At 47.9% G+C, this 22,050-nt stretch overlaps 1 protein-coding gene across 2 annotated transcripts in view; it reads right to left on the bottom strand.

The window, feature by feature from the left end:
* Positions 1 to 22,050, bottom strand: part of raraa (retinoic acid receptor, alpha a) — a 151,843-nt gene that overhangs the window by 87,339 nt on the left and 42,454 nt on the right. The window lies entirely within an intron of this gene.

Genomic DNA, 22,050 nt, shown 5'->3' with positions numbered 1-22,050 from the left:
CATACACACACACCCACTCGCAAACCACAACAGCGTGGACAGAAGTAGAATGTAATTGAGCGCCCGTATAATCCCTCTGCCAGCGGTGAGGACAAAACACGCAGAGGGTACACACACGCACACACACACACACGAGCAGAGGCATGCCGCTATATGAGAAACCAAGGCATGACTGAGGGCCCGCATAATCTGCTGCGAAAACTGCACACGCAACACCAAAGCTGGGTAAAGCTGCTGACATGCACTCCACATCCTCACTCACTCTTTGTCAATGTACACATACCAACCGTAATTCTCACAAACACTCACTTGCGTACGCTCAACCTGCATTGCATAGCTGAACACTCACACACGGGCTGATATCCTTGCACACACTTGCAAACATGCAATCTCTCCAGCAAATGAATAAACACTGATGCAGATATGCTCGTACATATACTGTATATACACAGGAATGCACATCTATGATTTGTTATTTCGGCATGTTCCCTCACACACTCTCTCTCTCTCTCTCTGTCTCTCTCACACACACACACACACTCATCTCCCCTCCATTCTTCTTTCAGGTGCTCCTGAACTCAGCGGCGCCTGCCTCCTGCCACATGATGTATGTGTTCTATATGATGGGGCTGACACACAAGGTCGTTGATACAGAGGAGAAGAAAGGAGAGCAGTTGTGCGCATTATGCTGTGTGGCTGTAGGCCTACAGTGTGGTATAGATGTGTTCATGTCACTTCAAGGCCGACGACTCCGCTGGAAACAAGACATATGTCACACACGCACAAACACACACACACACACACACACAGTGTGCATGCCCTTGCATAGGCACAAACCCTAAAGATGATAAAACATAAGACAAATGCAAGCTTACCAAACATGAGCGCACGCTCTTGCATGTACAAAAAATAAACACACACGTAATACAGCTACACAACTAACACACACACACTACTGCAGTCTAAAAACAGGCGTGGATGCAGTACTATAGTCTAAGAGTAAGAGTAGATGCAATACTGGAGTCTATAGAAGTGGATGGGAACCCTGGGGCCTTGAAAAGGCTCATCGAGCCATTAATGCACTTCTTTTCAAAGAAACAAAACAATTCCTCTACAGCCTCCATTTGTACAACTTTATCAGTCTGTTAACCACTATAAGGCTAGCCCATATTCTGCCACAAACACTCAAGTACATACAGAGGCTGTGTGCTATATGGAGGGCAGCTCCTGAGGGAAAGCATGTGATCACTTACAGTAGATAAGACATGAGAAGCATCAAAATAAACAAATAATCCGGGTCACTTGGCCCTAACTCTTTGCTTGGCATGTAACCGGGCATAGCGAGGGAAAGGGTTGGAGGTCGTGGGGGAGAGGCTACGCTGTGTGAGCACGAGTGACTGACTCTAATTGGTTGTGACAGCCAATGTTGAATTAATAATCGAAAAAAGCAGCAAATGGCAGCGTGAGGTCGTGTTGGTCGGGCGGACAGCACAACGAGCAGAGCCGCAGGGAATGGCAAATGCAGTGCGCGAGATACAAGTACACTCTAGTGTGGACATAAACAAACATGCGCCTGAACACACACACAATCACCCACATGCACACACACACACACACACACACACACACACAGTCACACACATGCATGCACATATGCCTACACATACACAGTTCAAAGAGGTCAGTGACAGAAAGTAAAACAGACACTAGTTGTTGTCACAGCCTGGAAAAAAAGAGCAGGGTGATTCTTCAGGGGACACACACACACACACACACACACACACAAACACACACCTCAACACCTATCTCCCTCCTGATGTCCAATTACCCATGATGTGGGTGCTGCTAATGCTACAAATGTCAAAGGAACTGTTAATAGCAGCTGGAGGTCAATGGCATTAGCAATAATACTCCACTTTGCTTCGGCGGAGTTAGCTGTAATGCTATAGAGTTCAGTGGAATTAGCCACATGCTTGTCATTCCACGGTATTAGCAATACCATACAGAGCATGATTACAGAAGATCACTCTATATATCTGTTATCTGCCAATAAGAATAGCTTTACTGCTACGACAACGCGGGACTGCAATGCTCTTTTTTGCGGGAATATTATTCCTGTGGTGCGTACAGTGAAGTGTAATTGCATTATGAAATGCTAAGAGTAAAGCTAGACATACAGTGAAGCGTTAGGCTATTAAAGCAATTACACAAGCCAGCTGAGTGCAGTGTAGCACAGCTTACAACACAACAGCCCGAGGTGAGAAATACTAAAGCAAAGAATTCTAGCACCTAGTCTATAGCTACCATGTTGTTTTTTGACAACTGGTACTGTATGAACGATGCCCCCTTTCCTGTTGGCACGCTATATGAATATGGCCAACGTGTTTCACATGCTGTTTCATGTGACACGCATGCTGTTTCATGTGACATACTTGCTTGTTTGGCGGTCCTTATGCTAGTTATTATTGTCATTTATATTTCCGACGTAATGACACACTTTAGGAATCCACCTTTTAAACCCGAGCTTGAGACAGACGCCTTAGAATTTCCCCATAATGGCCTGCATATAGGCATCCGAGTGGATTTGTATGAAACCTCTCCGCAGGGAAGGCTACAGGCTGCGAGCTCAGGTCATGGCTGGTGGAGTGGATATCAGCCTTTGACGGAGAGAGCAGCGCTATCACAGCTGCTCTGAAAAGCCCAGCGCGGGCTCCGGCTCCAGCCAGTACGGCTTGGCAGAGGTACACATAATGGGAGTCGCTCAAGCACGATGCACTAAAATTTTTATGAGGAGAGCGGCGTGGGAGGATATATATATATGTATACGTCACAAGTGAGACGTAAGGATGTGGGAGTAAATGTGCGTATGTGCATGCATGAGTGTGTATACGCGGTACACTCAAAGTACGTTCATAAGTGTGTGTGTAGTTGTGCGCGCGTGTGAGACAAACGTGTGCATATGTAACAACAAGTGTCTGTGCAAGTGGGTGGCGTGTGCGGTCACGCATACAGTACCATACAGTATGGGGTGAGTGTGTGTGTGTGTGTGTGTGCGTGTTAACGTGTGCTAAGTCACATCCCTAATGACTCTTGCATGTCATCCAAGCACCTTGGGGGAGTGCGTTACAGTACATTGCATTTACTGTACATTACTACCTCAGATGGCAGGGGTTTTAAATATACAGTAGACAACATGTGCATTTGCTACTTCAAAGACTGAGGGGAGTGGGAGGGGAGGGGAGTGGAGGGGGGGGGGGGGGGAGTGGGGGGGGCACAGAAGGACAGGAGAGGATCAAGCTCTCTGTGACAAGTACAAGTATTTAGACTAAAAGGTGTGAATAATTTAGGGGGGGAAAGGGCCATGCTAGGCTAGTTAAGCTAAGGACACAAGCGTCCCGGTGGCTCAGCGGTCTAAGGCGTGTAGCATGTCAACGTGACATCATGGGTTCGAATCTGGCCCAGGACCTTTGTTGTATGTCATCCCCCCTCTCTCTCCCTCCCAGTCTTTCCTGTGTCTCTCTCTACTTAAAAACGTAGGGATAGTACGGCGACACACAGTACTCTAGTTAGCCTTTATTTGTTTTTAAGTTATTTTCCCCCCAAAATAGCAGTGAGTACAACATTGCTATAAAGGCGGCGGTATACTTGCTACAAAGTCGAACCGGCCCAAAATGGAAATGCAATCGAACACAAGGCTGAATACAGATTTGACTATACTCGTGGAGGCTTCGTATTGTTAGTTTATTCACAGTCCGTGCCAGCGGGGGAGCATGAAGATTAAAGAGGTAAACCTTAACCTAGGGAAACCAGAAACAGCGGCGACAAAAACAACAACAACAACAACAAAGGCTGCGATGAAAGAGTGACAAAGGCAGCTGAGGGAATATGAGGATTTGTAAACCGTTTGATCGTTCATAAAAAGGTGCAGATCTCCTCAGCTCAGCAAGCCGAGCCTCCAAATGTTTCTTTCTGAAAGAGTTTGACCACAAGATGTTCGCACGGAGATGAGAACAAAGGCAGCGCAACTGGAAAAGGAAAAGGAGACGCTTGTCCACAAGGCGACACAACCAATCGCGTGATATTTTACACAAATTGCAGACAGTCACACAGTGGGGGGGGGGGGGGGGGGCTGCTATGTGAAGAATTCATCTAGTTCGGCCCACACTGCCGAGCGCGGCACTTCATCGGCATGTTTTGTCTGTACCAACCCGCCAAAATCTCCACAGCAAGTATACTGCGGCCTTACGTCACTCATTCCAGCTTTTCTCACTGCCACAAGCATGACTGGTATGAGCATAAAGTAATCATTTACAAACCTTGGTCTGATAAAAAACTGATAACAAATAAAACTAATAAAATTATTTGGAGGACTCTACCAAAACGGGTAAATCAATTCATTTCTACGGGATTATTATGGAGCACAGAGAGTAATTATTAGTTACACAACCAGTCAAGAGTTTGGATGTCCTATGTTTTTCACCATTTTAAAGCCATTTTGATCTAAAGGCTTATGCTTAAATGCTTGAAATTGGTTTCTTAGACAAATATAAATAGTGAAGTTGATCCTATGTATGAATTTCTTTCCAAAGTCTTTGCCTTTCCATCAAGGCAAAGGGCGGCTACTTTAAAGAATCTAAAATATAAGATAGTTTTGATTTGTTTAACACTTTTTTGGTCGCTGCATAACTCCATTTGTGTTATTTCATAGTTTTGAGGTCTTTGCTATTATTCTAAAATGTGGAAAATAGTAAAAATAAAGAAAAATGTGGCATGACCAAAGTTTTGACTGGTAGCGTACCTATTTCAAGTAATTTCAACGACAAGCTCTCCTCCAAACTAAGTGAACCAACAGCGCTTCCACTTCAGTGCTCTTTCCACCTGTGTAGCTACGAGACGGCCAGAATAATGGCGGACTGCGGCAGGGCGGGTGAGAGAGGGGGAGGCGGGGGCTCCTCCTCCTCCTCCTCCTCCTCCTCGGTGACAGCCACTAACTGTGGCGCAGGGAGGCTAAAGGGTGCTAAGTGCACATCCAGGGCGGTGAGAATCCTCCGCCGTTTTGCCAGCGCCCCCCCGTGAGGTGAATCCACTTGTCAGCGGAGTAGGCTGGGTGACATTTCTGCCTCCCCTCAAAAAGGTCAGCCTTTAATTATCTCAAATGCCAGCGAGCACTGCACCTGCAAAAAATAAACCCATGGATGAGTCGAGTGTGTGTGTGTGTGTGTGCGAGAATATATGTGTGTGTGAGTAAGATGGTAGCCTGCGTTCGCCTTCTTGACACAAAATGAGCGCTGCTGTGGCTGTCCGTGCAGAACTGGACCATCTGCCCACCTGCACGCATATGGACACACACACACACACACACACACAGCCAAAACCAGAAAGACACACACCCACAGATTCAGATTCAACACAGACTTAACTGTGCCTACCAAAGTCGGTAAAACCCAAAACAAAACAAGTCTGCCCACCCAACCCTTAAGTAAAGAGTATCACATGAAGACAGTTAATCACACTTATCTGCATCACATGACGGACCACAACAAATCCCAGGAACGCCAGCAGCTTCCAGGAACCTCCGTGTAAAAATAGGCCGCCTACATTATAGATAGGCAGATTATAGACCTATAGATAGGAAGAGCGGCACGGGCCAGCGTCTCGGCTAAATATGGGTCAGCTGCACCCGCTAAACGTGCTGCATGACGCATCGCAGAGGATTAAGATTACTCTCCCTTTTATCGATATCTCAACTTTGTGACCGCAGATATGAGGAAAATCGGGAATAAAAGCAGGCCAAATTATTTCCGGTGAGAATGCAATTGGTGACAAAATAGCAGGCGGGTCTGGCGGAGCATGACACGCGGTGTTTGCTTTCTACCTACTCACTGTAGCCATTCAGCTCGGTCAATATTTGCGGGGGGCTATGGTAACAGAAAGCGCCCACACCCACATAAACAACACGAGCCGGTACACTTACGCTCAGACTCTCTCTCTCACACACACACACACACACACACACAATCCCACACACTGGCCAGCAAGTCCCACTCGCACTCGAAGGAGGGTAGGAGAGACAAAGGGCCATAGATCATCGGTGCGCGCGGCGTGCGGCGAGCTCCTTGTGTCCAGGTTTTTCCGGCTTTTTTTTTTTTTTTTTTTTTTTCTCTCATTCTGAGAAAACATGGAGGGCTGGTCCCCGTTGTTTACACAGCTGGCTCCGTGGAAAGGATTGCTTAATATGAAATATGAAGAGAGCAGAGAGGTGAGAGAGAGCTGGGAAGAAAAGAGGGAAGGGAGCCAAGTGAGAGGGGCGGGGTGGGGTGTGTGTGTGTGTGTGTGTGTGTGTGTGTGGGGTGGGGGGATAATAGGCCATCGCAGAGAAGGGAGTTATGGGAGGGCGAAATGTGCTTTGGACTGGGGGACAGAGAAAGTGAGTAATACAGATACGGGGAGAGAAAAAGGGGGGAGGTGGGGGCTGAGGTGGGCTGGGAGTCAACACAGAAGAAGAGGGAAGCGCAACGGCAACACGAAAATCAGAGAGGAGAAGAAGAGCACACGCAGGAGGCGCACAGGGACAGAGAGCGAGGCGAACAGCATGCGGAGGAGAAAGCCCCGAGGTTTTTCCGGCGGTGAGGGAGTCGTGCCTCCTGCGGTCGGGGGTCTGCAGTGCGTGTTGTTCTTTTCCAGCGGTCACACACACACGACTCGCGCTCCTCCGCTCCCGCCTCGCCAGCCCCCCGGTCCCGTCCGGCCGACCCCCTCGTTCCCCTCGCCTCCTCTCCTCGGCTCCTTCGCTTACCTCCTTCGCCACTTCCCCTGACGAAACCCCGAGGGTGTACTTACAAGCGTTACGCAGACTTTAATTTCAGTAGTTTCTTTGAAAAGTTTCGTAGTTTTTTTTTTTTTTTTGTTGCTTTGGCCAGTACATCTATCTGCGCTTCCTCACAAAGGAACAGTATCACCTTGAAAAGAAAATACATAATGCTCTCTGCAACTCGTGTTCTCTTTGAAGGGAGAGAGAGCCCATTTTCTCGAGAGCACGATGCTTCTCTATACAAAAATACTCAGCAGCAGTCCTCGCACAGCTGCCTGACGTAAATGAAGGACGCCCGTCTCCGCTGCAGATGATGCTCGCTTCGATCTTGGTTAAAACCAGATAGATCCCATTCGGGGGAGATGAGGGAGGAGGTCATGTGGAAATGCAAGATCTCTGATAGAAAGCACTGTAGAGGTAGAGAGCCTGCTCCTCTCGTGGCTGGCAATAATAAAGGGAGCTGTGCTGTACAAAGGAGGGGAGCTGTGTGTGTGTCCAAACTCATGCACAGGCGCGCGTGTGTGTGTGTGCGTGTGTGTGTGTGTGTGGGAAGGGGGTGGCTCCCTCACTCCACCCCCCCAACCTTGTTCCAGTTAGCAGGATAGGCCCAGCACAAATCAAGTCCATATTTCTGAGCTGGACTCCAACAGACTCAGCAACCCCCCACCCACTGACACACACACACACACACACACACAAAATCTATAGACAAAACACTTAAGCTGTCATACGCCATATGCATAAACACAGATGTGCACTCGCGCGCACACACACACACACACCTTCATCGAGACATTTACATCACTGTCCATTCTCATGAGGAAGCGGACCGCAGCTGGCTCAAGAGGATGTTTCATTTTTCCTCCAGCCAACATGCACTAATCCAACAGAGCGTGTGTGTGTGTGTGTGTGTGTGTGTGTGTGTGTGTGTGTGCGCAATCTTGTCCCTTTTCAGCGTGTGTTCCCGCATGCGTGCCTGATTGCGCTGCCTATAAGAGTGTGTCACCTTTGTGTACCTATGCAGGATATTGGACTAACGATGTTATGCGAAACACTTCGGCACATTTCAACACAGAAGATCCAGTGACACGAGAGCGAGTGACGCACCAAAGCGCGGGGCCCCTTCCTGTTTATGCCGCCACTCGCCCGCTGGAAGATCAAACGAGATCTGCTCCTCAGAGGTGGTGCGTCCTGTTAGAAAGGGAGAGTCTGCGGATCCAACAGGCGGCCTGGCAACATGACTTCTATTCATTTTTTTTTTAATATACAAAAAAAAATTGTACTGGCATAAAAGGGAGACATGATAAAAGCACTGTATTCAAAAGCAAGAACCACCAATAGTTTATAAAAAAAATTGAATCAATGTCATTGTAGTGTATTCAGTTACTTAGGTCTAGTATCTGTATGCACGTGTTTGCTGTGTGTGTGTGTGTGTGTGTGTTCATATGTGCATATACACTAGTGTATGACAAACTACTCTGTGCAGCAGTGTATGCCCACATGAGTGTGTTTGCATGTGTGTGTGTATGTGTGTTGCAGCGTTGATTAACTGTGCATGTGTTGTTACGCATTGTGTGTGTGTGTGTGTGTGTGTGTGTGTGTGTGTGTGTGTGCAGCAAAAAGCAGGGCTGACTTGCCAGCCTAAATGTCACATGTATTTCCAGAGGGCTTGTTAGAGTCTTGTTTACAGAACCCAGCACATCTTGGAGTGGATTCAGGCCTACAGCAATTAGACTAAATTCAATTACTTGAATGGCTCGCGTGGAGGGGGATCTACCGTGGTGTGTGTGTGTGTGTGTGGGTCTGTGTATTCACAGGGCTGCATTTGCCGTGAACAGTGACTGAGTGACTTAAAGCGAGAGAAGGCAACTGTACAAGTAGGTGGAAAAGTGAAAACCCACCTCACAGCACATGACCAAACCACAGGCCCATTTGTTCAGGCATAGACTTCAACACAACAGTTATGCTCTTAAAGCTGCACTAGCCAAGATTTTAATGCAAAAACACACCTCTCTTATAAGCCTAAATCAGTCATAAAGTGGGGCTGCAACAAACAAATAACAACAACAACAACAACAACAAAAAACACAAAAGAAAACCCCTTATTTTTCTTTAACTAAAAAGGATTTGCCTTGACCAATCATGTCATTAGTAAAGATGAATATTTTAGAATAACCAAAACAGTAGTGTTTATGTCATACGTCAGTTATAATGATTTGCCTCGCTGTCATCGTTTGTAACAACAATACCTACCCATCCACTCCTATTCATACTGTAGGCACCACTCCATCACATAGGGCTGACAACTTCCATATATCAGCACACTCATATTCTCTCTGGATATTTGCCAACATGTCTGTGTCTACCCAATACCAGCCTCAGAAACACTACATTGTACATTTTAGGCATTTGGCCAACACTCTCATCCAGAGCGAATTACAATGAGTGCAACAGTGGAATAAGCTTCAATTCCTGGATTACCAACATTACAAATTGTGAGGGTCAGAGCCTCAGTGGCCCGAAAATATCTATTATTGGAATTTGCAGATTATAGTAAATTCATTATGAAAAGTATAAATTGTGAAGTAAATTGATAAGGATGCAATGGAGCTTGGTGTTTAGCTGTAAAGAAATCAGCCGTCCAACTGCCTGCCAACACATCCTTTTGTTGAAAACTGAATGTGAGCGAGTGGTACCACTACTTTTTTTTTCCTCCCCGAGATGTCACGAAAAAGTCAGCATCAGCAAATAAATTCAGCAGTCAGTACAGTTTCTCCTCACACATCAATACTGGATGAAATTCCTGTGTCAGTCGGGCCCCTCCAGTATGTGATCATCAGCTATCCACCAGTGTGGGCACATGTCGGATGACACCCGGCGTCGCTGCGTGCCGTCGGATCGTCTGCGTTAACGGCCCTGAGCGAATTGCGCTCTGCTCTGCGTGGCCCTCTTCCCCCCTGGAGGGGAATCGCATATTTCCATGGCTCACCACTGCTGCCATCAGCAAGACAAGCAGGCCAACAGGACACTATGTGGGGCACGCAGAGAGCGCCTAGAGCAGTGTGTGTGTGTGTGTGTGTGTGTGTGTGTGTGTGTTTCTATTCATGTGCGACTGTGTGTATATGAAATAGTGGAGTGGAGTGGAATTGTCAGAGCAGGGGTTTGTGGGTCAGGGCAAAAGCAGATGGATGCAACACGCTACGACCTCTCCAGGACACACACACACACACACACACACACACACACACACACACAGCTGCTGACAAACATTGTATAATGACCTCTGGGCATATCATCAGGCAATCTCAATCTCTCTCACACACACACACATCAATGTGTGCTTAAAGAAAGCTGCTAGATTAAGAACATACATTAGCCATACACACACACACACACACACACACACACACTTGTATAAATCCAACACTCTAGATGACATCTGGAAGCGTGGAAGCCAATGGTCACACGTAAACACAGCAGCTGGATTCAGCCCATAAGCCTGTACATTCTGCTCAGTGACAGGGTTCATGACCGGGATGACCTTATAGTATCAGTATTGTATCAGTGTGTGTGTGTGTGTGTCTGTCTGTGTGTGTGTGTGTGTGTACGCACTCATCTCAGGCTTTGAAGGTCTAAATCTATCCAAGGTTTTCTTCAACAAAGTCTCCGAACACGTAACTCTCCTACCTAACAACTGCTACATTTTCTGTCCGGCTTTATCCTTACCAACGATGGGGAGAGAGAGAGCGAGGGGAAGGATGAGGGGAAAGCGAGAGAGAGAGAGAGAGAGAGAGAGAGACGGTGGCAAAATAGAAGCAAAAGAGGGGGAGGAAGGAGGAATGAGAGGGAAAAAAAACGGGGAGGAAGAGGGACAAAGAGAGAGAAAACATGCTGCAAGGACGAACAAGAGCGAGGACGCCATTCGCACAATGACACCCATCTTCACTGCCGTCGCCCTCCATATTATCTCTCTCTCGCTCGCTCTCTCTTTCTCTCTCTCACTTACACACACACACACACACACACACACACACACACACACACACACACACACATAAGTGGGGAACAAATATCAAGCATATTCCTCGCTCGCCTCCGTTCCCCACTCTCCCGGAGTCATAAAACTCCCATTTAAAAATGCATGGGCTCCATAAGCTGCCAGGCCTATCCATTAACTGTATTATAGTGTAGCTGGCTATAGCTGCTGATGGCAGGCAGTGAACGCTGCTTTCCATTAGGAGAGGGAGAGAGGGAGAGAGAGGTAGGAGGAAGGAAGGAAGGAAGGAAGGAAAAGAAGGAAGGAGGGAGGGAGGAAAGGAGAAAAGAGAGGAAGGAGAGGATTTACTCTTCCCAATGCGTGTCAATCTGAATGCAGTGACTATAATGTGCTTATGTATATAGCTGTATGAATGAACGTGTGTGTGTGTGTGTGTGTGCGTGTGTGTCGCGCACGTGCGTGTGCGTCTGTGGCCGAGGTGAAAAGTAATTGATTCGAGTGTTTCTGGGAGATTTTCCCAGTGTCCTCCGGGGCTCACCAGATGACTATTGATTGGTTAATTGATTGATTGGCATCCGGGAGACAGTGAGTCAACAACATCATCACTCTTCATATGGACCCAGGCGCTTTTCCCACCATTTCCCCCTCTCTCCTCCTCCTCTCTCTCTCTCTCTCTCTCTCTCCCTCCCTCCCCCTCTCTGTGGCAGTGTTGGCCGCCTATGTGATAGGCGATGTTTGGTGGCAGAAGACACATTGTTCACACACACACACACACCATAAAAGGGGGCAGGGCGTTCAGGGACATTGAGGCATGTGCAGTATATACAATAGCCGCTATAGAATACTGAAAAGCCAAGCCATATGATTACCGATACAAGCATCGCTATACTCTATTGTGATGTTATGTGGTCAAACACTAGTATTGTGTGTAACGCTGAACAATAACACAGCTCAAGGATAACCGAGACAATGTTGCACATGTATGCCAGTAATGCCCTTGTGCCTGAAAATGTGACACGCACAATCTCGCCCACTCTCACTCTCACATCCATATTATATGTGAGTGTAGGTGTGTGTGGGTACAAACATGCACAAACAGTTTCTCACGCAATGCGCAATCCAAACACCCACCCACACACACACACACACACACACACACTTTTGTTCTATAGTTGGATGTCATCTCATTAGTGTGGGACTCTCTATGGGGTGGTTTTACTCCGCGCATGCAAACACAAACACACACACACTCATACACACATACAGTACATACATGTGGCCTTCACCAGGATGCTTTGTTGAGAATCACTCTCAAGGCTAAGACAGAGAGAGAGAGAGAGAAAGAGAGAGAGAGAGAGAGAGAGAGAGAGAGAGAGAGAGAGCGAGAGATGAAGACTCAGCGGTGGGGATAAAGTGAAAACTCGCACACATACTAAACAGTTTCAAATAAATACTTCAAATTTCACCAAACACTAATGTAGTCCAATCCATGCAGAGGGACCACAGCACAAAGTCTGGTTGGAGAGAGAGAAAAAGAGAGTGAGCGATGCAGATCAAAGCTGACCACAACAAAAAGTAAGACGCCGCATGCACACACACACACACACACACACACACACAAAGAATTTCCCTCACTTTTTCAACTGCATCGCTCTCTCCAAAATGTATCCGAGCAATAAAGACAGCGTACTTTATTACTTTGAGGCACAGCTACAGCCCTAAGGCAAACTTTGCAATAGCGATGGTTTATAAAGCCAAAGTTATCTCCGATTGACTGCCGATGATCCACTTCTGGCAACGTTTTCACATTCAGGTTCGAAAGATTTTCCTCTTTAAACGCTGGACCGATCCATTTTTTTTTCCAACATCGCTCGTCTCTACATTTCTCGAAGGTCTTTGTAGGTTTCGCTCTTTCTTTTCCCACTGAAGCTTTCCTGCTTCTCCATCTTAACTTTGGTTTTGGTCACATGGTGCACACCGAGCATTCAAAAGTGGTGGGTGGTCAGGCGTAATGGAAGTGCTTTTAACACACCACACTGGGAGTTTCAGGGGAATTGAAAATATAACAAACACTTCAATATCATCAAATTGCACGCCTATTAATCACGGAAACGTAAAATCGCGATATATGAGCAAGACACTAAACTCCGACCTGCTCTTGATAAAAGCACCTGCTAAATGCCTTTAAATTCGAATATAAATGTGATTTCGACGGGTTTGGGTGAGAGTATAACCTGCCAGCGTACATTTTTCCTTGGTAGATTTTTTTCCTCTGCTTTGCCCCACCTCCATATCCATCTACAAGCTAAACTTAGACTATGAAAATTAATGAGCTAGCACCTAAAGCAGTGGCGATACTTAGGAACACTGGCACCTATCCCTTTAATGGACCATATATGATGGGTCTTGTGGTATTTCAATTAACAGACAATGGGACGACGTGAAATAATGACCTATAGGAGGAGGTGAGTGACACGTGAGAATGAGGCGGTAACAATGGCGCCTATCCCTTTAATGGACCATAGTGGCTGAGCGGAGACAATAGGAGTTAATAGGAAATGTAAAATCATGATGTAGCCCCTGTCTGAAGGGGTGAGTGACACCTGGGAGTGAAGCTGTTACATCTTAATGCACCGCTGCCACCAGGACCAATCAGCTCCGCGTACGGGGGGTGGAAACCATCTGAAGGCCGCTAATAGCAGCCGCTGTCAGTCCCACATTAACCTTGAGAACAGCCAGGGGACTGCGTTAGCCCCGCTGACCTCACACACACACACACACACACACACACTCACTCTGATATGTCCACATGTATGACTGAAGATGCTCTTGACCTGTTTGTGTGTGGGGAGGGTGATTGTGTGTGTGTGTGTGTGTGCCTATCCCCCTCTATGTGTCTTATGAGCACCATCAGTAGGATTAAATCAGTCCATCACAGGCTGCTGTAACCCCATATAGGCCTGTCTGAGCTGAATTGAAATCACCTGAACCCTCTGTGCTGCCCCCAGGGTTGAGGGCCATGTAGTCCAATAATAGCACTCCCTGAGCTGATTGTGTGTGTGTGTGTGTGTGTGTGCGTGTGCTCATCAGAGCAGCAGGGAACAGCATCAGTCACATCTGCGTGTATGAGTTTGAAAAAAACAGATGCAAAACTGATACAGACTGCAAAACTAGACAAACACAAATCAAAATCCTAATGTTTTCCATCCTATCCTAATCAAAATCTGCATCTTGCCATGCTCACTGCATCATACTGAGCTTTGATCAAAAGGGGAAATCAAATTCTATCTATCCGTGCATTTATTTGTTTGCTTTATACTTTGGTATAAAGCAACGTCTAACAATAGACTGCTAGTACAAAGCTAAGATCCACGGAAACGCTCTCGTTCCTCGCGGTACAAAATGCTAAAACGCGAAACAAACGGAACTGATGTCAACCTTTTGGAAAAAGAGAGGGAGAAGCACAGTGTTAGCAAAGGCTGGTCGTGTTTCGTTGTTTAGCTTGACTGATAACAGTGATCGTGTGTTGAGGCATGACTAGGCAGGCCGCTGCCCATGTGTTTTCAGTCAACTTTCACTGGCACAGAGAGAGAGAGAGAGAGAGAGAGAGAGAGAAGAGGAATGAGAGAGTGGGAGAGACGTAGAGAGAGAGAGAGAGAGAGAGAGAGTGTGAGCAGGAAAACAAAGGCATTTCTAAAATAAAATGGTTGGGATGGCTCCGTGGGAACGAGAGGTACAAAGCGTGATCAAACACAGCACTGACCTAATTTTTCCACCGGCCCAAAACACAGAGAGAACCAGGGAGAAGAGAGAGATCTAAGAAGATCAACATCGCGGAGAGAGAGAGAGAGAGAGAGCGCTCTGAAATCGGGGAGGCCACCATTTTCTGCCTCCGCGAAGGAGAGTTTGGCGTGAGCGGTGGGGTCGGCGGAGTCGGTAGCGGTGGGGGCAAACCCAAAAATTCCGTGTCCTTGATAAAAGTGTGCGTGTGTGTGTGTTTCGCACACGTGCTTACGAGCTCATGAGGGATGCCATGTTACCTTAAACGTTCTCTTCCAGCTGTCCTCACGCACATGACGGTGCAAAAAGCTTTTAAAAAGGGGCTACCGTTTGTGCATGAGTGACCGGAACATTGTGTGCAGCGCCGCTTCTGTGCTCCCGGTCCAGCCGCGGCATTCGCTGCCGTGACTGGGGCTGGAGGGGCAATTTTTAGAAAAGGCTGCTGACAATATCGCGTCCCCGTACGGGCGTAATCATATTATGTCGGAGGTGCTAAAAGCCTCGAGTTTGGAAAGCGGAGACTGCGATCACGTCACCGGAGGAAACGGGGGCCGGGAAAACACGAGCGCTATTCCCAGTGAGTTTTTATGTAGGGAAAGGACAAGGAGCTTAAGAGGCAGAGTGGGGAAGAGTAGAAGAAGAAGAGTAGGGACAGAAGTAAAAAAGAGTGTGAGATAGAGCAGTGATTCTCCACCTTTTTCATATCAAGGACTCCTAATTTAGTATGCCCGTTTGATGAGATTTTGTCTCTCGGACCCAAATCTTGAGAATATTTTTATTGTTAGATATGATTTTGTCCAGAATTCCACGACTATCTGTATTGTAGGTAGAGAGATAACAGTGAAACTATGATCAAAATAGTCTTAATATTCTTCTACATTCTCTAATAGTGTAAACTTCTTGTAAATGAAATAATGGTGAAGTTTAACAATTCATCAATTTGCACGGGGACCCCCTGGAACCCCCTCAAGGACCCCTGCTGGTCCCCGGACCCCACGTTGAGAACCACTGAGACAGAGGATAAAACCATCAGGACGTGGGTTTCTAGCGCCTCTATTCCGGAGGTGACGGGGAAAGATGAGATGCAAACGAAGCCGCTGGCAGGAAGGCATTAGGTTTGGGTGGGATCCCGTTAATTTTGCTGTTGGAGGGTGCTGCGGCGGCGCTGGTCGGAGGCCCGGTGGTTTCGACAGCGTTAGGCGGTATCGGCAGCTCCGGAGGTTCACTCAGGGCCTGGCGATGATAGATGGAAGCCTGAACTTTAATCAGAATGGCGCCCGGAGCATTTTCAGGGAGGTAAACAGGTTAATCAGTCAAGCCCTCCCTCCTCCCTCTCCTTCTCCCCTACTCTTTCCTCGGCACATGACCACTTCTGACACTGGCACGTCATTCGTCTCTTTCCCATCAGCCTCGCTCCTTCCCTCCTCCACAAAAAACCGCCCCCCCCCCCGCCGCCCCACCACCAGCCGGGAGGGGGGAGGGGATGGTATCAGTCCCCCCAGCAGCCCTTCCCATAAAGCATATCCCGCTATCATATGAAGGGGAAGTGAACATCAAGGCCCCCGCCACCCCATTCAATATCTCGTAGCATCATCCACCATAAAACTATAAGGTGGGAGGAGAGCACTTGGCGGACAGGGGCCATTCATATGCCGCTGGCTTCTTGCATTATCGCCCCTCCGCTAGGCTGCGTCCAGGGAGGCGGATAATCTGTTATCACTCTATATTTTCACCAAAAACTTTCAAACAAACCAGGCTGAAACCGAAGCCCAGCGAGGGAAAGGGCAGAGAAAATAGTGGAAGCAGCAGCCAAGCATTCTCCATTGTTACTGCCGTCCCAAGGGTTTATTTAGTAAAATGGCCCTGTCTTAATGTCTCTCCAAGAAACAGCTCGGCCTGAGGGCCTGCGTAACCACTTGTGCAACGCGCTGCACGGAGCCAAATTACTGCACGCCTGACCACCGGACATTTTAACGGGCTACAACTGTACGAAGGAAACCAGAAACTACGAATTCCCAAGAGTTTATGGTCCCGGCCACATCCCACGTTTTTGTCATCCATCTCACACGTACACAGACCGACTCTCTCTCTCTCTCTCTCTCCAAGAAAAATAAACAATCAATTTTAACCGACCACTCTGGCCGGCCAAGAGTGTGAACATTACAAGGCCTAAACATCTCCTGTGGAGAGAGGCCTTGTGTCCAATCTGAAATTACACACACCGTCTCTTCAACCGCACCGCATTTAGGAAGTTGTTGGGACTCTGGGGGCGAGATTATATTGTGTTGTCTGGGATCCCGACCGCAGACTTCGCCGAGCAATCAACGAGGGCCGCCGCCCGCCAAGATAAACTTCACAGGCGGTTGCCATTCATTTACGGGGCTCGGCCGCGCGACTCGCCCGCATCGTTACGGCATTTTACTGTCGTGCTTCGACCCAGCCGCCTCAGCGCTTCTCTCCGGGCCTTCTGCTCGGAGCGCTGATTGGGTTTGGAATGAATGTGCTCGTGCTTCTTGTTCATATCTGTCCAGGATGTTGCAAAAGGACCGAGATGGTTGTGCAACGCGAGTTAGGAAACACACTTTACAGGAGGCCTCGGAGGGGGAGGGAGAGCGGGGGGGGGGGGGAGGCTTGTTTGTGTACTGTATACAGTTTTTATGTTGGGTACTCTCCAACTGTGTTCCTCGGTGTTCTTACCTCTTACTCCCCACCCCCTCCTTGTCGTTGGGAGGATTCAGAGCGCTCGCTTGTTGTTAATGATGTGAGCGCATCGGTGCTTTAGTTTGAACTATATACACGAGCCCATAGCACCTCAGAGGGAGAAAAATGCAAATGAAGGTATTAATGATAGATCAGTGCATAACTCAAGGTGGCAGGGAGAGGAGGAGGAGGACAACTTCGGCAGCATCAGCTTTAAAAAAAAAAAAATACAAAAATAAAATACTGCGAGGAGAAGGCTGTGTGGGAGTTAAGAGAAAGGGGGAGTGAAGAGTGCCGGAAGACATTCGCTCTGTTGTGGAACGGGAGGATAGCTGGCTAACACACACACACACACACACACACTTGTGCAGACGTGTATACGCACACGCAGGAAAGTAAAAATGTATAGATGAGCAGAAACACACACACCATCACGCGCATACATCCATGCAGAAACACACACACCGTCACGCGCATACATCCATGCAGAAACACACACACCGTCACGCGCATACATCCATGCATGCAGACACACACACACACTCATATACGCATACACACATTATAGGCTGAACTCCTGGGGGGCCGGGGCTCCCCTGTGAGTTTATTCCCTCGCTCCCATTCTCTGGGGATTTTCTCTCTGTCTGAATATCCATGTTACATATTGTAGGCTTCTACTGACTTTGTGTTTCCCCCTCCTCCCCACCACCACCAGCCTTGTTTTTTTTCTCCAGGTCACTCTCCACCTCCTGCAGTCGGTGCTCATAAGTCACTCGTTCTTCTCATTCTCTCTCTCTCTCTCTCTCTCTCTTTCTCTCTGGAGTATTGCTCAAGTACTGAGGAAGTCGGGGATTCGGTAAGGACGCTCATTTGCTCAAGCATGTCTAATGAAACCTCAGTTTCCTGTGCCCCATACAAACACAAACACACACACACACACACACACACACACACACACACACACAGACACAGAGATACACATTCTTGTTCATGCACACAAATTTGTGTTTATTTTATTTTGGCATCATCTCTGGTGCTATTAAAGCGCTCATTACTGTGGTGTTTCTGCACTCCACTTCCCAAAGATCAGCTGTCAATCAAACAGTCCAGTACTGTAACATCTTTTTTCTTGGATTTTCTGTTTATGAAGTTTGAGTTTCTGTAGTCGGCGCTCTTTTCTTTGTCTGTTCAGTCATGGTGGCTATCGCTGCTCATGCTAACTACCCAGTTCTTATTATTATATATATATATATTATATATTATATATATATTATATTTATTCCAAACAAACCGCTGTTGCAGCCAGAAGATTTTTCCATGGAAAGACCTACCAGACACCGGGTGTTCAGAACAAGTTTTTATTTATATAATTATAAATACCTCCATCCTAATTCAGACCTCAGACAGCTAACTGCCATAATAACTACAGCTAAAATACACATGTTGGCCTTACTGGAATTTGCAATATTGTACAACATACTTATAAACATACAGAAAAAAACTAAATTGGTCATTAGAACAAGGTGCTGAACCCCAATATGTATTCTCCATATCCTGAAAAGTGGCCTGGAAATCTCCATGGCCTAATAACGCATGGCAGACGGGGCCTGTCGGAGCGGGAGCCCAGCTGAAAGTGATTTGGTGAGATGAAGACAGTGAGCGAGCAAGCGAGGGGGAGAGAGACAGAGAGAGAGAGAGAGAGAGAGAGAGAGAGAGAGAGAGGGGGATGTAAGGAAAGAGGGAGAGAGGTAGAGGGAGACAGCCATCAGCCCTGTCGTCCCATCTGTCTGTGGTTATAGATGAATCTGTCCTGACAACACAGGAGAGGCTCAGACAACGCCTCCCAGCCCCCAACCCATCTGCACACACACACACACACACACACACACACACACGCACACACACTCACACACATCTTCTACAGGCACAATCAAGCTAAAGGAGGCAGGGAGTGAGAGAGATGTGAGTAAAAGTAAATAACCTACTAGATGGAGTTAGGTAGAGACACAACCTGATTCAGAAAAAGCTAAGAAAAAGTAGAAGGAGAGAGAGAGAGAGAGAGAGAGAGGGGGAGAGAGAGGGGAGGGAGGGGGAGGGACAAATCGATTCAGTAAAGAGGCAGAGCGAGCGGTGGGCATGAAAAAGGAAGAGAGAGATGGAGATGGACAGGCAGAGAGGAAGAGAGAGCATGAGCGATGACAGAAAGTGAGAGAGAGAGAGAGAGAGAGAGAGAGAGAGAGGGACGGCTGGAAAGGGAGAGTGAGAGAAAGCGAGAAAGAGGAAGAGAGAGAGAGAGAGAGCGGCAACGGAAAGAGCGAGGGAAAGAGAGAGCGAGAGCGAGAGAGAGACACCTTGACAGAAAGATTGAGAGAGAAAGGAAGAGAGAGAAAATGAATAACAGCGACGGAAAGATAGACACCGAGACAGAGACAGTGAGTGCGAGAGAGAGAGAGAGAGAGGAAGACAGAGAACGAACAAAGATGGAGAGAGAGAGAGAGATGATGAGCGGACGCCTTATTTTCCTCCACTCTCAATTTGCACAAAACTTTCATTACCACCAATTTGGGCTGGGAGCCGCGGGCTGGACCATTAGGCCGGCCCAGCATCAATCAGCCTAATCTCCCTCCCAGGCCGCTAAATTACAGCGCCCAGTTGCTTATTAAAATTTGTCGCCCGTCTCCCAACACCCGGCACTGCTGGAGATTAGACAGGGGCCCCCAGACAAATCTGTTCCAGAGAAGAAGAGGAGGGAGAGAGAGAGAGGGAGAGAGAGAGAGAGAAGGAGGGAGGGAAGGAAGGAAGGAAGTAGGCAGGGACAGTAGGAGGGGAATAAAGAGAAATGTGCCTGCTCAGACAGAGCGGATCAGAGCGGGGGCCTATCATCTGGTTTGATTTATACACTCCTGTAGATCTGGCGTGGGCCTCGCTCGCGTGTGCACACACACACACACTCACACACTCATACACACCTCGCCCTCTCCGCATTTCACCCTCCCTGCCTTACACACACTCGCATACATCCCGATACATCCCACATACACCCCCCTCCCCATGCCAAATGCACAGTTTCCCATTCCCGTCAACACATACACCCCCCGACAAACACACACACACACACATACACATACACACACACACGCTGGGGTAGAGAATGCCGCGCTTGCGACGCCTCCCATTGCACACTCAATCAAACCGGCGGCCAGATAAGACGCATGATGAATGGCGTAATTGAAGGCAGCGGCAGGGTAATGCTGCAGCGCTCCGGGTTTGGGAGGGAGGGGGGGGGGGGGGGGAGAGCGGCGAGCGGGTGATTAGCCTCCAGGATTTATTGTTATTGCCCGTCTTATTAAAAAATACTAAGACTGTCTGCCTCGCCTACTGTAGCGCGCCGCCAGCTACAGGGTATATAGGGCCCTAACTCTACACCTTGGGATGGATGAGCACACGTCAGGTTTGCTCCTGTATGGATTCGGAGAGGAGGGGGTGGGGGGGGTGGGGGGGGTGGGGGGGATTTGTAGTCCGCTCGCGTCGCAGGAACGACGACTGCGGCTCGGCTGAATGTGCAGGGTCCAGGGTGCAGGAAATTTGGACGCAGAAATGCAACCCCTGACGAAAACAGAGATATGTACAGTAATTCACACCCAGAAGATTTCCTTCCTCTGGGGCCTCCCCCACGGTGCTTCTTTTTGCTCACTTTGACTTCAAACCTGCCAATATCAAATAAAATTCATACAGGAGAGAGAGAGAGAGAGAGAGAGAGCGAGAGAGAGAGAGAGAGGGGAGAAAGAAAGTGTGTGTGCTCTATCTCCCATAGAGCGGTGTGTAAAGGAGGGAAACGAGACCAAACGCTCTCTCTCCTTTCGCTTATCAAGAGGTATCAGAAGCTCTGACGAGGGGCCCGCGCTCAGGCCGCTCGCTGCCTGGCGGGACGGTGCCACTGGCCCTCTGTGGAAACACGGCAGGGCTTCATCTGGCAGGTGAGGGAGCGCGTGCAGGGGGATTTCTCCTCTGGCCGTCCGTGCCATCTGATGACCCTGATTTACTGCGGTAAATGCTGTTCGTTGTAGCCTAATCGATCTTAATGGCTCCTGACTTGTGGCACATGAGGAGATGATTTCAATTAGCCGGACTCAGGATGTATCTGTTCGGAGATACACTGGCATATTCTCCACACACAGGTCTTGGGGAACCAATTATCGCCAGATTGGGGTGGGGAATCAATATTAATTTTGGTGGGGCTCCCCCTTTGATGAACGCGTTGAACTAGAACTACCCAGGACTAAGGCCAAGACCACACACACCCAATGAAAGTGTTCATAGTGAGGGAAAATTGGTGTAATTGTAACTTTTAATTGCTTTTTACTGACCCATGAGGTACTGTACCTTGCATTTGGTGTACTAGGCAGTTTTATATTTTGTGTTCTTTTTTGTACCGTGCTGCAAAAACAACTGCCTTCTTTTGGGACAAATAACAACAAATACCATTCTAAATATTCTCTGTTTAACCTATTGTTCTGGCTAACTCACATAACACACAATCGGTGGGCGAGAAAACCGAGGTGCTGTGTCTTGTTGGAAATTTAAAGGAGAAGTATGTCAGTCTCTCTCCGCTCAGTTGACAGTGAGACAAAGAGCAGAGAGAGAGAGAGAGAGAGAGAGAGAGACCTGTACCGCCGCCATTTTCCACCTCACACTCATAAATGGATTAACACTTGCAACTGAGAACATAAGCGTGTGAGCATGCACATTCATCCAGTGCGTC

The sequence above is a fragment of the Centroberyx gerrardi genome, chromosome 20, assembly GCF_048128805.1.
Source record: "Centroberyx gerrardi isolate f3 chromosome 20, fCenGer3.hap1.cur.20231027, whole genome shotgun sequence".
Classification (NCBI taxonomy): Eukaryota; Metazoa; Chordata; class Actinopteri; order Beryciformes; family Berycidae; genus Centroberyx; species Centroberyx gerrardi.
This window is presented reverse-complemented; position numbering and strand designations above follow the sequence as displayed.